At 35.1% G+C, this 19,281-nt stretch overlaps 1 long non-coding RNA gene across 1 annotated transcript in view; it reads left to right on the forward strand.

The window, feature by feature from the left end:
* LOC122224975 overlaps positions 1–11,212 on the forward strand; it is a 113,278-nt gene extending 102,066 nt beyond the window's left edge. The window contains exons 11-13 of the long non-coding RNA XR_006205045.1: positions 7,370–7,503; positions 8,526–8,693; positions 11,133–11,212. This is a non-coding gene — a long non-coding RNA (uncharacterized LOC122224975). The remainder of the gene's footprint in view (positions 1–7,369; positions 7,504–8,525; positions 8,694–11,132) is intronic.
* The last annotated feature ends 8,069 nt before the right edge of the window (positions 11,213–19,281 follow it).

Below are 19,281 nucleotides of genomic sequence, written 5' to 3' on the forward strand. Positions count from 1 at the left end.
AAAATTTAAAGTTTGCCTTGTGTGTGGTCTTTATACTGAAAACAAAGTTGGGATGATGGAACTTTCTTTCTCTCTTTGGAGCATGTCCACTCTTCTTTCAATTGCTATTGCCAAGCTCCTGAAGGACAGTACATGTGGAGTTTTTGAACAAGTGAACTTTTTTCCTAACTTGGTGAGCTGAGCTGGATGATTTAGAAGAAACATTGAAGTTTCTTTTTACCTTTCTTCCTAGAGTCTTGAGCTAATTATAAAAGGTTAACTTCTTCTTTATTAGTCTCTAAAGGTCTCCAAAGCCTGCCTGATCCATCTTGGTTCTCACTGTATGTGTACAGATAACATACTGAGCTCCTTAACATAACAGCATTATGTTAACGTTATATCCATGATATGTCTATGCCAGGATTTTGCTTTTAGACTCAGAACCAGTGTTCAGCAGAATGTACCCTTAACTCACACCAACCCTGATAAAATATGCTTGTCTAAGTCTTTATCTTCAAAATTCTCCTAAAAGCAGGGAAATGGTAACTAAAGGGATAATCCCTTTTCCCTCCACCCCTTCAGCTTATAATACCTTCATTTGTGAAAAAGTTTCTGTTAATGATTTTTGTTTCTAGGTTAGATGTTAAATTTCACCTCCACATTTATTTTTCTTTTGTGAGTGTGTATTGCTTTTTTTCACTGCACATGCAAGATTCCTGCCAAGTTTCCCCCCACTCCCCACCCCCTAATTTTGGGCAAAGAGCATGAGTGTGTGTTTAAGGGGAGTGGTGGAGGACAAAATCATACCTTATATAAAGATTTACTTGCACAGTGAGATCAATGTGTTTCTGGTAGTCTTAGTTTGGATAATCTCAGAAACAGATCCTAAGACAAAGACTCAAGTGCAAATAAACATGAGTAGGGAAGTAGGGAAGAGATATGGAGAGAGTGAGGTAGCCAGCATAGGAAGCACCATCAAGGCAGCCACTGCTACTGGTGGCCAGATCTTAACACCTCGGGAAATTCTGAAAAATGGTGTAAAACACGTATTTTGCCTGCAGGGTGAGCAAGCTGTGCATTTATATAGCAATTCCATTCAGTAATTGGTTTAGGCTGCTCTCTGGGGTACAGGCATTAGTTCCCTGTCCCTTAGGCCTGCTGGATATAGGCATGGCAGCCTTTCAAGGCATCAGAGACTCTTGGGCCAAGAGGTACAAATACTGGTGGTTGATATTTGTGCAGGACCAAACTGAAGTAACGAGACCCAGGGGATGTGGGCTGGGAACCAACAGCATCTGTTAAAGAGTGATAGTCCATGGTTTTTATTTTCATGATTCCCAGTTATTTGGCACATGGAAAACATTTAGCCCCTATTCTTGGCTTATTTTAAAGACTCAAAAGTTTACTTCTTATTCTCTTTCTGTAAATAAAATTTCAGCATCACAAAATAACTTCTGACATGATTAGTCTTCATATCTAAACACCTAATTTATCACCAATGACAGGATTATTTCAAAACTAGTCTTATCAAGTAATACTTCAGGGTGTTGTATATATGATCAAAACTATTTTAGTTAGGTCTATTATAAACTGGCTATTTGCAATTGAGATTTCATTATATGTTTTTAATGGTTAGGCTAGACAAATATTAACCAGCCTATAGAATTATAAAATGTTAGAGCTAAAAATGACCCTATAGATTATGTAATCAGGCCCCTTGCCACCCAGTACCTACTTAGCAGATGAGGAAACTAAGGTTTAGTGAGAACCACTTTGCTTACAGTTGTGGAAATAGTCTTTTCTTTTTATAACCCTAAATAAAACTAGAGAGAACTCTGGATCCATGGTAAAATGTTCTGTTATTCTGGGACTGAGGATTAGGTTATAAACTTTGAGAACTAACGCAGAGTCCCCTACACCTGGAGTCATTGGCTAGTATCTTGGAAGTTAAGCTACTTGTTTCTGGGGTTCCTTTTCTCCTTGAGGCAGAAGTACCACAATGATATGGTTTTTTTATCCTGATGTCTCATGCATATTGTTCAGATGGTACACTTACTGTTTTTTTTTTCAACATAGGCTTTACTTTTATCATCTGCATCCTACTTGCAACCAGTCTTCTGGTCCCATTTTACACTGAACACTCTGCTTTGATGCTTGGGTTTTGATTATTTTACTTCCAGAAAAGTCCCTGGATTGACTTCAATTATAAAGATTTATTATTAAAACTGAGAGGAAAAAAGTATAAAAGCAAGTGGGAATACTTTAAATTCTACCCATCTGATTTCTACTAAACATTTAAAATTCAAAATAAAGCAACATAGATTGAATACCTAGATATTCAAATATGGATTTATTTTATTTTTCTTATTGCTCCATGCTTCTCAGCATTGAGGCCATTGAGCCTATGAAATTTTTTCTTGGAATTCTTAAAGTTCTACAAGAATTGTTAATTCAAAATTTTCCTTAGATGCTTATGAATTTTTAACTGTTAAGACAAAATCTCTTTTTTTTTTTTCTGGTAGAGATGACTAAATTAAAAGGTATTCTCAAATAACTACTGTAATCCAAAAATTAAAAGATGAACAAAAAGAATCTTGACAGCATAGAAAATAGAAACCCGTTTCCAGATTATTCTTAAATCAAAGAGAAGGTAACAAACATTGCAACTTTTTACAAAGCAATGATATGAGGCACATCGTACCTAAGCCTACAGGTTTTAGTAAAAGCTGCTATAACCAGAGTCCTAATGCCTATAGACAAGGTTAAAATGAAGAAGTTAGAAGTTAGAAAAGCAAAAGTTAGAAAGTTAGAAAAACAAAAAAACCAAAATAACCAAGAAAGAAGGAAGGGGAAAATAGAGATTTAAGATGTTACTTATGAATAAGAAAATAGAAATTAAAAAAAATACTACAGAAGATAGATAAATACTAATCTGACATTTGGAACTGTGCATTACCATTAAAGCTGGTAAATCTTTTAGATTTTATTAAGAAAAATGGTAGACTAAAATATTGAAAATGACCAAAGAGTAGCACATACATAATTGTTGAATCATGAATTCATAGAAAGGGAACTATGTGCTGGGCATTGTACTGAGCACCTTATTTTATTTAATCTTCACTAAACCCTTTGAGATGGGTGTTACTTTTATCCTCATTTTATATGTGGAGAATCTGAGGCTTAGAGAGATTAGAAGGAGTAAGTAATATGTGCAAGACTACACAGCTGGAATCAAACCCAGGCATTTTAACTCTAACATCTTTCCTAACCAGTAGTTGGAGATGGTGGTTCATATTTTCTTTGTTGTAGTTCTAATAGGAAACCCCAGTGTGGGTTCTATAAATCTCCTTTCTAAGAATTCTGTGTAGTCTAAAGTACTTTTTAGGTAAAGAATTTTTCCAGGAAAATTTCTACTGGATGACATCAAAATTTTAAGAAGTTTGTTGTTGCAAACGTATAGAAGAATTTTCTGGGTAATCATCTGGAAGCATGGGGAAACAAATACCTGATGATGGTGAACTTGAACTTTTCCAGCCTCAATGGTCTGTGGTGCCTCTGGTTAACAGGAGGAATTTGGTAGAGAGGACTCTAAATTAAAAGGCATTCTCAGATAACTATAGTAATCTGAAAATCAATAGATGACGAAAGAATCTTGACTATATGCAAAATCTGGTTATGGCCTGGAGGGATATTAACAACTGGTGGGGATTTCAGTAACATGCATTCTTCAACATTGGATTTTTTCCTCTACTAAGTAGTCTTTTAGGATTACAGAACAGACTAAGATTTAGTGAGAGAAAAAATAATCCTACGGCCATGGATGAGAGTTTCAACTAGAAAGACTTTTTCCTAAAACCATATTATTTTTCTCTTCACACTTAATCTGCTCATTGCCTTGAACGTGGACAGTTTCCAAGTCTATTCAGCTGTCTGCTTTTTTTTCTTGTTAATGCAGACCATGAAAATGATATCTAAATCTGAATTCTATTAACACCACAAATAAAAGTGATAAACTCTATCAGCACCAGCATATAAATCCTTTCAGGGGAAGGTATTGTATTTTAAATTATGCAGACACAAATTCCTAATATTTAAATAAGAATATTCTCCTTGGTTCCAGCATTTCAGAACACTTTTTGATAAAAGAAATGGTGTTACAATATAGAAGTAAAGTAAAATAATTTTGGAAGGTATATAGGATCTATTCCTTGGTCAGCTGTCAGTGACCAACTAGCCTCAATGAAGGGAAGGATCCCAAGGAACACTGTGGAGTGCAGTGAAACACTTAGAGCAAATAGTAAAAGGAATTAATCAGTTACTAATAGGGTAGGAAATAGCATGGGTGTTAAGTCAAACATCTGATTAAGTAATTACTGAGTTAACAAAAAATATTTAAGAAACTATTTTAGAGAAATATTTTCACTGTAATTTAAGCTATTTATGTCAAATACTTGTCTTGATTTTCCTTATGCACTTGAAATGCTTGGCAAGAACTGGCACATAGTAGGTTCTCAAATATTTGCTTGAAGGAAGAAAAATATACTTACTTACACTAGTGAGATGTGTTAATGCAGAGCAAACATTTTAGAGCTAAGGCAGAAAGGATTTTCTCTATTTGTTGGTGTCTGCTGAGAACCAAAGCATATAATAAAATTAGTTGGTTTTTTTCCTCAGGACTCTTGAGTGGCTGTATGGAAAGGCACAGATATAATCGTGGGTTAGAAATTCTTTACAACAGTAATGAAACCAATAAAATTGGAAGATTAAAAGAGATTCATTTCTAAAGTATTACAGTGGACTTTGTTAACTTAATTAAATTATTTAAGTCTAATCTCTTCTAAGTTAGTGACAAAAAGCTTCTTTTTATGACATTGTCTTGGAAATCATTTAGACCACCATATAAAAGGCTATGGAAGTATTTTTTCAGGCCTGAGGACATTTAAATCTAGGTTCTGTTTTGTGGATTATAGATTTTTTTTTTAAGGGCAAGTAAATGTTTCTCTTAATTTTCTTTCAGTATGCAAAATTCAAATCACCTGGGCATTAATCACTAGAGATTCACTTCAGTTATAACCCTAAAGTTGTGCCATGGAAAAAGAATGGGTTGATAGCGGGGGTGATTAGAGTTTTTGAAACCTAAATGTCACATTGCATTTGATTATTAATTCAAAATATTTTTAGCTGAGTTCTCCATAATCAGAGCTCATCAGACTATTGACTATATTCAAGAGCTAAGTAATTAAAAGGAAGAAGTCAACATCACAAGTTAAATTTACAGAGAAGTCATTATTATTTTGTTAATAGCTTCTGTGACTTCCTAGGATATAACTTTTGAATCACATAGTCGTGTACCTATTGACTTGCTAGAACTTTTCAAGTAAATGTATTTTCTAACAAACTTTGGGTATAGATAGGATCAGTTTCAGGTGATATTATTGGAATATTTTGTCCTTGAAAGGAAATCTTAGCCAAAAAAACAATAATTCAACATCTGATTTATTTGACCTTAAAAATGTTACTTCAATGAATGATTTTAAGGTTTTAAATAGGAAACATTGTTTTTACACATTTACAATTTATAATTTAAAGCACATTGGAAAGGATTGGGATAAAGTACCAGTGGACAAAATTCACATTTAATAAATTGCTTGAAGTTTTACTATGTATGTTGGCATCTACATAATTTGCTTTCAGGGACTATAATCTTTTCAGAGGGTCCAATGGATAGGTTTTAACTTTAACTTTAATGAAGATAGTTTGGAGAAAATAATCCAGAGGAATTGTGCTTTTTAGCCCCTTCAAGCAAAATCCAAGAATCTTTGCTCTGACCCATCTACGTATTTAAAGAGTTTGCTTAATGAAAGGTTATGTCAAGACCATCACAAGCTAAGTCTGAAGGCCAATTAAGGCTTGGTGAAAGGAAAATCTTTTTACCAAAATTGATGTCCGATTAGCATGGGTCTGTTTGATATAGGTCAGGTAAAAATCTAGGTTCATTGATTGTTTTTTCTTTAATTTATTATTTAAATGTTTTTTTTTTTTTTGAAATTAGGAAAGTTATATATGCTCACTGTTACCAGTGAAAAATGAAAGAGATGAATGGAGACAGAGGTTATTTTTTCCCCCTACTCTTTTCCCTTGTTAATCAATGTTAATGGCAGCAGGTGTATCATTCTACAAGTTCTGCTTTCTTGTATGGAAGTATGAGTACACGTCAAAAATGTGTGTTTTATTAATGTTTGTTTCTATAAAAATGCATCACATTAAATATACTACTCTGAAATTTAATTTTTCATGTAACAATATGAATAGATCTCTCAAGACAGTCGATATAGATGTAACCACATATCAGAATCACACATCAGAACTGGATGACTTGTTAGGACACATTACCAGGCCCCATCCTCAGACATTCCCATAGGTCTGGAGTGGGGTCAAATATGCATTTCTAACAAGTTCCTAGGTGATGCTGAGACTACTGGGCCAAGGGCCAGACTTTACGAGCCACTGGTTTAGCCTATTCTTCTGGATAGAAGTGGATTCCTGCATAGAGTACAAGTGTTGTGATTTATCCAACCATTTCCCCTGTTGGTGGCCCTTTATTTTTTCTTATTTTGCCATAATAAAATATTGCTGCAATGGACATTTTGTTCATATAACACAAAGATTTTTATGTCTATAGTATAGATTCCCAAATTGAAATTAGTGGGTCAAAGGTGGTGTTTACAATTTTAACAGCTTTTGCCTGATTAATTCCCAAAAGCGGTTATTACATATTACTAATTGCTACATAAAGATTATATATCCCTGTTTCCTCATCAGCACTGTATTGTTACTGTATTATTATTTCTTTATGAGATGAGTGAAAAAATGGCATCTCATTGTTGTTTTAACTTACATTCCCCTAAGCCCCAAGAGGTTAAGAGAATTCTTGTATGTTTAGTAACCACTAGGATTCCCTCTTTGTCCATTGTCCCTTTAGTTACTTTTCTTTTTCCTAATTATTTCTAGAGATTTTTTTTAATATAAGGAATATTAACCCTTAATATGGCAAGCATTGAAAATATTTCTCTCAGTCTCTCCCTTCACTTTTAACTCTGTTTATAATATGACTGGCATGAAAAATCTGTAATTTTTATGTAATGAAATATTACATAGGTAGTGCCTTTAGGTCTTCTATCTTATTTAAGAGACTCTTGTATAATGCAAGGTTATACAAATATTCTTCTAAAGTTTCTTGTAATGTTTTAACTATTTTATATTTTGCATTTAAATGATTATTGTATCTGGAATTAATTTTAAAATATCATGTGAAGTTGGGCTATAGTGGCAGCCCTCCCCCCTTTTCAGGGACTGGGGGCATTTTTCTCTCCTATGTAATTCCTTCTAGGCTTTCCACATCACTAGGCCCACGTGCAACAAGTAAGCAGGCATAGTCTTTCTGGAAGAGGAGCACGGGCACCTGCTTGCTAATTTCCCTCACTACCAAGAAACCTGAATCATCACCAGAGACCCCAAACATAGGTAAGACCTAGCCCCTGGGTCTAGCCCCTTAGCTTAGGACAGACACAAAAGAGAATGGTTTCTAATTGATTCTTGGTCCCTAAAGACGCGTTAGAGGTGTTCTATGTCCTGCATTCCATGCCTCCCGTCCAAATACAGTATTACTTAGAAAGGATGTTTGGAGCAAATTAAGGAGTCTGTGTTCAAGCTGTCCTATCTCAGAATACAAACATTACACAATTAATGCAAGTTTATACTCACTGGGGACAAATTAGTAAATAGAGATTAGCAAGAAGAAAGCAGGAAAAATCACCCACATTTCAACCACCCAGAGACAAACACTTTGAGCCTCTGGGTGTATATCTGTTCAGATTATATAACTAACTAAATAAATAACAGACAAGTAAGTAGATAAATGTAAAAATATTACTTTCCATGCTGTTTTTAATTTCCTCCCCTACCTTTTGGACATTTGGATTGCTGCCAATTCTTTGATGTCCTACATACTTTGAGATAAACATCACTTTTGTTACACTTTTGTGAAGATTTACTATTATTTCTTTGATACAAATTCCTAGAATGGTAGTTGCCTGATCAAGGTATACGTTCATATTTAAAATGTTTCCAAATTGCCCTCCAGGAAAATTTTAAAGTTTATACTCCTACCAGCCACACATGAGAATGCCCATCAGTTCATAACTTTGCAGAAAAAAGTTTGCATGACTAAACACAAACCCCATTTCTTTTTAAAAAACACTACTTGGTATATATTTCATTATTTGGATGCTCAGGTTTGATTTTTCTTTTTGGTAAAAAGGTATTGCAGTTTCCTGCTCTTAGGAGTATGTTTCACATTGGAGTGAACTACTTCCCCCTTCTCCAGGACTGGACTCATGTGAACACATCAATATATATTATATTCTCATCCTCTAAGACTAAGCAAGTGACCCAAGCTGCATTGTATCAACTTTGGGAAGTTACTACAATGAGAGAAAAGAAGTTCTCTTTCAATCCTCACTGGCTCTTCATCTATCTTTCCCTAGGATTTTGAAAACAACAAAGTAGATGAGAGCAGAGAAAAGGAGGGACAGATGCACAATGGGAGAGAAAGAAAGAACAAAAGGGACAGGAGGGGGAAGATACATCTGGCTGTGCCTGAAGCAAGAACTACTGTTGGATTTTTTACTAACATGAGCCAATCACTTCTGTTGGTGAGTGTACCTTCCTTTTACTCCTTTTAAAAGGCACTGACATGGCTATTTGTTTTATATTCTATAATCATTATTTGATCATCTAGAATGTATTTTTAAGCTTTACCAGTAAAAAGTCTTTGTTAGTTATTACAAATAATTCGAAAGCAAATAAACATGTATTTGTGGTTTTCTCAGCCTTTACTATTATCAAATATTTACTGTTCCAAACAGGTACACACCTGTAGGTAGGTCATTTGTCTCCTTGATAGAGTACACAACAGAGACAAGAGAATACTTTTGTTCCCATTCCTTCCCCACCTTTGAGCTTTGGCTATTGTACTAGCAATCTAATGGTGACGAGTGATTTGGGTTCCCTGGTCACCTCATTAATCACATTAATGATGTCAGACACCAAAAAGAAAGTAGAGAAATCACTTGCCTTATCATCTAATGTCTTTTCATTAGAGATCCGGTCAAGGGATTTTAAAGACATTGACATTGACAACTAATAGGCAGTTGATATTAATTCTGCTGAAAGCAATAATGAAGCAGCCAGATTCCAAACAAGCTAGCAGTAACCTGGTGGGACCTCAGATGAGAAGGTGTTGGAATCTTTTAAAATTCACTTTACTTTTTGCTTGGATGGACTTGCTTTAATTCAAGGGTAGTGAGAGTGGGCAGAGTTTGGGGAGGAGACATATTAGGTTTCAATCCTTTATCAATGTTTTAATTATCTTTCAGGAGAGCTCCCTAGCAGGTTGGAGGACAAGATTATTGTTTGAAAAGATAACCATTAACTCTGGAATAATATTTATTTGCACGGCTCATTCCTAGGCTTGATGGGACCTCCAAATTTATTATTAGAGCTAATATGGAAAGAGGGTCATAGCTATTGCAGAAATGACCAAGGGTCACATCCCCAGATAAGATTAATAGCTTAATGATGAAGAGAAGTTGACAACCATGCTGAAGTATAGAACATCTTCTCTGATGGATTCCAACAAGACATGGAAACTTTGAGTGAGGCATGAGGCAGATAAGGTATAGACTTGGTTGCATTTGATTAGAGACAGATGAGTACAGAACTGCTAAAGCATGTCTCAGTGTAACACTAATAAAGTGCTGGGAGCCAGTTGTCAACGACGGTATACAGCCCCCACTGAAATGTGTAAAAATGTACTACACATGCCTTTAATTTTATTCACCCATGGGGATAGCAAGCAATAACACAGTAAGACACTGGGGTTATTTTAACCATTTTCTAATTACATTTGACCCTTAAACAACAGGGATCCACTTACATGTGGATTTTTTAAATATAAATACAGCACAGTACAATAAATGTATTTTCTCCTCCTCATGATTTTCTTAATATTTTCTTTTTTTAGCTTACTTTATTATAAGAATACAGTATGTAATACAGATAGCATGCAAACTATGTGTTAATTGATTGTTTATGTTACTGGTAAAGCTTCCAGTCAACAATAGGCTATTAGTTAAGTTTTGGGGTGTCAAAACTTACATGCAGATTTTCAACTATAGAGGAGAGGGGGGCATTGGCAGCTCTAACTCCAGTGTTGTTCAAGTGTCACCTGTATATTGATCAGCATTTGGTTAAATTGTATTTTGTATCCTATTCTAACAAAGTGTTCATGATATGTCAAGTACTGTATTAGGCATATAACCAGTACTGAAGAAATAAGATCTTTAATTTTTCTTCCTTGGAAAACCACTGTACTCTTAATTCACTCATTTCTTAACAAATACTCTAGTCATTCTTATAGAAAATAAGAATCTAACAATAAACATGATATATAAGTTTCCTGTCTCCATAGAATGTATATTCTTCTAGGGATAAAAAGACAATAAACAAATAAGCTAGATTTTCAGAAAGGAATAAGAAATGTGAAAAACAGAGAGAGTTACCTAGGGTATGGGGTTAGTTTAGATTGTTCAGTTAAAAACATCATTCTGAAAAGTTTAACATCTGAGCTGAAATAAGAAAGTAACTCTGTAAGAAGGAGTAACCCTGTGAAATCTGGGTGAAGGAAGCACATTTCACGTAGAGGAAAGTTAGTGTAAAGTCAGAAGAGTTGAAGTTTTGAATGCATGGTTGTAGGATAGGAACCTCAAGAGACAGGTGTGTCTAGTTTATTCAGTCTATGGCAAGGAGATTACACTCAATTCTTAGCATAATTTATCTACTTCATGGTAGTCCTTTCCTTTCTTTAAAATAGAGATAACATTATGAAAAATAATCCAATATTTTTCTTATAAGGGTTCTGTCAGATTATATTTTCAGCTGAGAAATGTAGGTCTATTTGGATGAATCTAATTATATCCTATATCACATCACAGAGGTAAAATGTCATGATAGTATTGGTAACACAACTTAATCACCAGTTAACAGGCATTAGTTGTTCACATTGACTTTTTTTTTTTTTTAATCTCTTTCAGACTTTAACCATCTATACAAAATCACAGAAGACTGGCATATGAAGGTTAACTCAAGGGATTTGGGGAGAACTTTCTCCTCCATTAAAATTTTGAGAAAGATATTTTGGTTTCTGGAAATTTCTGGAAAAGTCCTCAAAGTTATTATTTCCATACTATACCTCAGGGTTCTTTCCTAACTTTTTAAGATGGATTGAGAACTAAGAGACAGAATCCTTTCCTAAGAATCTGAAGAAAAGCCACCTCAGACAGTCTTTCTGAATGCCATGTTTTCCAACATTGAGTTCCAGCACAGATCTCTTGGACATCCAGTAAGAGTAAATAAGTTCTAATATCTTGTCATCCCTTTAAAGGATAGAATACTCCTTAACAGCCAATAAACACACTTTGTAGTGCTTCCTTAGGTGCTTAGTTTGGGAGGTCAAGACCTGATCATTGTCAAATGTTCTTTTGAAGTGATTTTAGATACTATATATAGACACTATATATATGTATATGTATATTATAGATACTATATATATGTATCTAGTCAGGGTTTGAATAATCAAGGGTAACAAATTTTGTTTCTTTTGTTCTCTTTGTTTGAAGAAATGCAAAAAATGAGTTGGTGTTAGCTGTGCAGCTTGAACTATCCACCCCCTAGGAAGAATTTACATGTTTAAGTATTGGATTGGTTGGTAGTGCTTTTAAAATATGTGTGTTTGGCTCTGCCACTATCTCAAGGAATAGCAGCTGCCTTTAAATGAAAGGCCTAATGCTTTTTTGACTAATACCGTAACACCCCATGGAAATCCCCATTAGTCCCTTTGATGCAGCCTTTCGTGCCATTCAGTGTATTCTCTTGCCCTATTTCCCAGAATGGAAATTTGACCTATCCTGCATCCAGGAGCCTAAGACTGCCACAGAGAGGTTTTCAAATGTTCTTCAAGCACTATGCAGATAACCAGAGGATAGGTGGAGCTATGTGATACAACATTTTTACTTACCTGAGTGGATAGGACTTAGAGGTAGAAGGTGCTGACAATAGACAATGTACTTAAATATCCATAACTCCCCATGGACTATGACTGAATAGTCCTGGCATAGAGTAGAACCGAAAGGATTAACACAGAGAACTGTGTCTTGATAATTCCTTTTTTTTAGGGGAACCTTAGTGTATGGGAAACCTTGCTACAGCTTTTGTCCAAGAAGTGATGCCAGGCTGATAGGAAAGCTAGTTTTACTAAACTAGTACTAGTTTACTAATAGAGCTTTGTAGTTTCCCTGTAGCCTAACCTAGTAGCTTGGGCAAGCTATGTTTAAGCCATTGACATTCGTAAGCTCTGTAAGTAATATCTGCATAATTTTATTTATGGTTAGAAGTGGAGAGACCGAAAAGGTAACAGCTCACCTTTTCCCAGCCCTCCATTTTGAACATACTGTCTCCAGGTATGTGGCTAGTGATGTAAGGATAAATTCCTCTATTGGAATATCTGAGTTATTATTCCAGGGAAAATCAAGAAGCAGAGTTGTGTCTAGATAAATAATGGAAATATGTGTTTTCTTAATTTTCTTTTGTGTATCTTTGTTTTGCAATTTTTCCAAGATGAGTGTGGATTACGTTTCAGATAAAAAAAAGTTGTATTTAAAATTAAGCTCAACGTTTTCTAGCAACAATTTCAGCTCCTGTCTCTTACTCTGCTTCTTTCCTCAAAGGATTGCAAATGCAAGGATTTCAATATCTTATCTACTAGTTTAAAAACATTCTTGAGATCCATTGCAAGTAGCGGCTGTTATAAGAACTTTCTACTCCCTTAAACACCTAATCCCCTGTGACACATTCCATTTATCCTCCTTTTGTGGTGACTACAGCTTTAGCTGCCCCATGTGGGGAGACTTGCTGGTTTTATTTCGTTGCTCTGGATTGCTGCTCTTAGATTGCTGAAAAATGAACTTATTCTATAGCACTCAGTTTGTCGTGTTGCTCCTTTCGGAAGTTACTGTTCTGAATTATTCCCTGTGTCCAGGGTAACTCTTGGTCTACTCAGTATATTTCTTCTCTTTTACTTTGTACCTACCGACCATTTTATATTGGCAATTTGTGCAGGTCTATGCTAAAAATCTTCTTTGAATAGCAAATCTTCCATGCTTTGAACTCCTCTAATCAAAACTTGCTGTTTAAAATTCTGCCAGTGATTTTGCTTCTGCTTAACTGTGGACACCTTTGGCATAGTTATCTTTATTCTTTCTAGCTAATGAAAATTTGGGTTAAAGAAGGGATCTTTTTATTTCCCATTAAAAATGCACTTGTCAAAATTATTAGTTTTGGAATATCAGATTTCAAAGGGAGCTCAGAGACCATCTGCTCAAATCATCTCATTTGTCAGATTGAGAAAAACGAGCCTCAGACCTCAGACATATGGGGACCAAACTAGAATCCAGATCTCTGGTTGTCTTCTTACCATATCTGGTCTACTCTACTCTCAATGGAAAATGTAATTTTCATATCCCAATGTTTAAAACAAAGAAATAAATGTAAGGGATGAAATTCTTGATTCATCAGAGGGACTTTGGTTGCAAACAACAAAAACTGATTCTGGCCAATGTGGGCAAAAGGGAATTTGCTGCAAGATCATGAGAGGCTCACTTAATTCCTTAGCACAGGTTTTCAAAATGAGAAGTGATTAGGAGACCTCAGAAGGAGAAACAGCATGTTCATCCATCAAGATGCCTTCAGTGTTCCCCTCAGCTTGATGAAATATCAAACAGGTTTTTTCCTGACTATGGGCCCCTAAGATCCCTTTTCTTAGAGTATTTACTTTAGAAAATTTGCAACTATAAATTCTTTCTTTGCTCCATTGAGATATAAATCTTCTCTCAGACTTCTCCTGGTTTTACAACCCAAAAGTGTCTTTCATAAGGACCTGGGAGCCACCCCTTGGAAATGCAGTCATCAAAAAAGATAGGGCCCTTGTCTCATTTCTGTGGGAGGGTAGGAGCCTAATTTCAATAAATGCCAATTAGTAAACACAGATGCCCTTCAAGATTTGTTCAGTGTCTGAGTAATGTCAAGAATCCAAGCACTTTCTTTTTTTTCTTCCAAAATTTTATTTAAATTCAAGTTATTTAACATACAGTGTAGTAATGGTTACAGTAGTGATTCATCACTTACATAAGACACCCAGTGCTCTTCATGAGCGCCCTTAATGCCCATCACCCACTTAGCTCATCTCCCTACACACCTCCCTTCTAGTAACCCTCAGTTTGTTCTCCGTTTTTAAGAGTCTCTTATGGTGTGCCTCCCTCTCTGTTTTTATCTTATTTTATATTTCCTTCCCTTCCCCTACGTTCATTTGTTTTATTTCTTAAATTCCACATGAGTGAAATCATTTGGTATTTGTCTTTCTCTGACTTATTTCACTTAGCATAATACACTCTAGCTTCATCCATGTTGTTGCAAATGGCAACATTTCATTCTTTTTGAAATATATATCTATATCTATGTCTATGTCTATATATATATCTATGTCATCTATATCTATATTTATATCTATATCTATATCTATACCTAATCTATATCTATCTATCTTCTTTATCCATTCATCAGTCACTGGACATTTGGGCTCTTTCCATAAGTTGAAGCCAGGCACTTTCTTTTGCTTTACCTTTCTTGACCTGTTTGCTTAGCATCTAAAACTCACTAATAGCTACACAATGGCTATACAATGGCTGCTAAATGTCCATGTATCACATTTCTGCTCAAAAGCAGGAGGCAGGGCAGTGGCTATAACAGCCAAGAGAACTACCTCTTTTCTTTTATCTGTGAAGGGTAGATTGCTATTCCAGAGGCCCCTAGCATATTTCCTCTAATGTTTTATTCACTAGGCATGGTTCACATGCCTGTTTAGTGGCAAAGACAGGGGAATTAGAAAAAAATAATGATTTTAATTCCCTAGCAATGGATTAGAAAAATAAATATTCATTCCTCTCCCCCAGGCTTAGAAGAGAAGCCTACTTTCCTCAAGTACATTGTTGGCCATCTGATACCTAAACAGAAGCGTATCACTGTTGGCCAGGGAGAAGGGTGAGAAAGGCAGTTATGTAGATAATCAACAGTATATGCTACAACATACCTTTGAGTATGTAGAGCCACTCTGTGGGTTTAGATCTGGATGATGAAGAAGAGAAGGCTGAAACAAGGACACTCCTAAGAGGAACAGACAAATAGAAACTGCAATGGACACAAGAAACCTTATGAAAGTAGTGATAGAGAGGGCTGGAGAGGTCTCAAAAAAGCCCTAGAAGGCTCCAAAATATTTTGCTGAACACTGTTGACTGTTAAGTTTGTGGAGGGAGATATGACAATGTATGTTAAATGTATTAAATTTTTATATACAATTTTGTATTGGTTCAGAAATTTTACTTTATTTTTTATTTTATCTTATTTATTTTGAGAGAGAGAGAGAGAGAGAGAGAGAGAGAGAATGCAAGTGGGGATTGGGTGGAGAGAGAAAATCCCAGGCAGGCTCTGTGCTGGTTGTGCAGAGCCCAAAGTGGGGCTCAGTCCCATGAACCATGAGATCATGACCTGAGCTGAAATCAAGAGTTGGACGCTTAACCAACTGAGCCACTCAGGTGCCTCCAGATATTTTACTTTTAAGAGATTTTTTTTTTTTTAATTTTACACTAGGGAAACAACCAGCTATTCATGTAAAGATTTACATACTGGCATGTTTGTCACAGCATTATTTATAATTATGTAAGCCTGGAAATAGGCAAAATGTGCAATGGCAGGGAGTTTTATGAATAAATCAAAAGTTTCTGTCTTTGAAGGATATTTAATGATTTGAAGGATATTAAAGAAGGCTATAAAGAAGGATATTTCTCCTGTGTAAGAAAGCAGGTTTCCAAAAGGATATTTGCATGGTAAAAACATAGCATCTATGAGGGGTCATCCTTTTGACATACTGGAATTGCTGTAAATTTTTCATGTTCTTTATACTTTTTGGGTCTTTTCTAAAATGTATACAATATTTATGAAGTAAATTCTATGAAAGATATCTCTTCAGTTTTGCCTAGGGTAGAACTGGAACCCAATGTTGATTTCAGATACAGACTCTGTGGTCAGCCCTCCAAGTTTGTCTAACTTTCAATATAGTATTTAAGTTATTTGTAAGAACAGCTCACTTACAGGTCAGTCTGTAGTTGAGGAAACTGGGGCCAGATAGGCTAAGGAACTTGTTTACCATGCTGGAAAGGGGTACCATCACCTCTCCCTTGGAAGACAATTACTAGGCTAGGCCTCCATGTTTATCCTGCCCCACTGATTATTAGTTCCCTATCTAGCAGTTACATGGAACTCTTAAACACCTAAGTCAGATGATGACATGTACACTTACACAAACTTTTTAGAAGCTTCTCAGAATACTCAGTAACACCCATGTCCCTTACCATGTACCTATTTCTTGCTATCCTGCCTACTTCATCATTAGCCTGCATGGCTAATCCAGTCTATTCACAATGGCTTCCTCCTGTTCCTGAGACCTGCCAAGCCTGTGGCTCTTTAGGACATTTGTGTTTGCTGCTCTCTCTTCTGAGAATATTCTTGTGTTAAATCTTCAAGTGGCTTACTTCCTCATTTTCACTCATCTGTTCAAATGCTTTCTCCTTAAAGAGGCCTTCCCTGACCACTTTGTAATGTGGTCCCATCTCTCTCTATCACCCCTCACATTTTTATCATGGATCTACATCATTTTTCTTTATAACAAGGAATGCCCTACTCTGTGTCCATTTGTTTATCTGTCTTCCTTAGTAGAATGTAAGCCTTGTAAGGGTAAAGACTTTGCTTTACTTTCTGCTGTATGCCTAGTACCAAGAAGAATGATTGGTACATATTATCAGCTCAATAAAATCCAGCAAATAAATATATCAATGACAGAACCCATGTTTTCTCACCCTAAATCATATATTTTTTTATTCCCTTATCAGAATATTTGTATGGTTGTAGATTATTTTAGACATGTGTCAATTGGTTCGTGATTAGAACATGTTTTTCATAATTATTCACTAAAGGTAGAACATCAAACTTAGTATTTTAAAAACAGCTCTGAATCTGGAAAGATTCATCTACATATATCTTCTAATAAGTCTATTTTCTGAATTTACTTTAAGAGGAGAGAACATTTCTGAATTTCATCAGAAATTCAGTTTAACTTGTCTATGAAGATTTATCACAATTTATTTTGCCTACTGCCCAAGCACTGCTATGAATTAAAATATGTAATTAGGTAATAAACTATTTATAATGTATTATAGCTATTAGTAAGCTATAAGTATTCAAAGCATCATTAGTATCAAAGTGCATAGAGATGGAAAAGTTTAGGGTGGCATTTATAGTAAATTATGCAACCCTTTAAAGCAAAACAAATATTTCTGTAATATGTTAATGATTTCTGGGTATAATGTCAAGTGACTGATGTGATGGTAGGTGGGCAATGAGAATGAGTTTGAAGCTGATGAGTTCTTAATGACATTATCTCTTTATCTTTTGCCCTTCTCTTGCTCTTCATATTCAAAATTCAATTTGAGTCGCCTCCTCTGATACCTGATAAACTTCATCTCATTTATCAGTGATACACATTCATTTTCATAATTTTAAGCTTTAATTCCTACACTTAGTAATAATAAAACAATGATACCTACTGTTTAGACAACATTTATAATGTGCCAGATATTATGCTAAGTTCTTTGCTCCATTATCATATATAATCCTCTCAGCAAGCTTTTTTTTCTTTCTGTTTTTCCTTTAGACTTTTTATTTTGAAATAGTTTAGACTCATTAGAAGTTTTAAAATAGTATAGAGAGTTTCTGTGTACTCATCACTCAACTTTCTCAATATATAACATAGACCATTGTCGAAACTGGGAAACTGACTTTAGCAAGACATTAACTTGAATTCAGACTATATTCAGAGTCTATCAGTTTTACATTTATTTCTCTTTTGGTGTATATCATCTATGAAATTTTTCCACATGCATCTATTCATGCAACCATCATCACATGCAAGACACAGAAATGTTCCATCATCACAAAGAAATCTCTTCCTGTTGCCCTTTAGTAGGCACACATCCCAGCCTTACAACATGATACCCATAAATCTCTTTTCAATAGCTATAATAGTATTATTCTGAGCATGTGATAAAAATGGAATCATGAGCAACTTGTTGAAGGAGGTACTATTATCTTCTCCATTTTAACTTAGGACACTGAGACGTGAAGACTTTGAGAGAATGCCTTAGTGAAGGTCAGCCAGCCAGTAAGAGAGGGGTTGGGATTGGAACACAGGGCTTGACTCCAACACTCATGCTCTTGCTATTCTCCTTTTTCCCCCCCTGTTTTATAGACAATAAATGCCTAGGTCCTAATGATATTAAAATCACTATTTCCAGGACCTACACAAATTTCCCTTTGAAAAATTCTAATATTTCCAAGTGACATGGTCTTTAGTGAGTTATTTTAGAAATTTCTATTTCAGTAGAATAGGACATTATACAATGTATGGCAGTAAATGAATCACTTCAAGGAAATAAAACTTATCTTGGAGGGCATTATCTACACTAGTCCCATTATCTGGCCCTTTCTTGTTATATGTATGCAAAGAAAATTTTGACTATTCTGATGTTAATTTGTGCCTTCTAGTTAAAAGACTGGCCAAAATAGAAGATTCACGGAGGACCATAAGGAAAAGTAAATCAAAGATAGTCACAAATGTAACAATATTAAGACAAGAACCTAAATACATAATTTTGAAAAACAGAACAGAAAAATATCTATACTAAGCAGTTTAAATCAAATCGCAAACTTTGAATGAATGAATTATGTAATGAATCTGGCCTACAGGTATTTTTATTTGGTCTGTGCAGTGTCTGAAACTGCAAATTAGTTGCAAATATCTAAAAATGGGGAGTTTTAATACAAATTCCAAGTTTCTGGCTTCTTTTGGAAAGTAAAATAATCTGGAACATTGGTTCTACATTACAGCTGAGGCTGAATCATTGCTTTCTCCTTTATGTTGTATATATGCTTTCCAGAGTGGCATAGTCCCCATCTAGCCCAACAGAACCATCTATTTAGAAAAAAATTTTTTTTTACATTTGTTTATTTTTTAGAGAC

Source organism: Panthera leo, chromosome A1, assembly GCF_018350215.1.
Source record: "Panthera leo isolate Ple1 chromosome A1, P.leo_Ple1_pat1.1, whole genome shotgun sequence".
NCBI lineage: Eukaryota > Metazoa > Chordata > Mammalia > Carnivora > Felidae > Panthera > Panthera leo.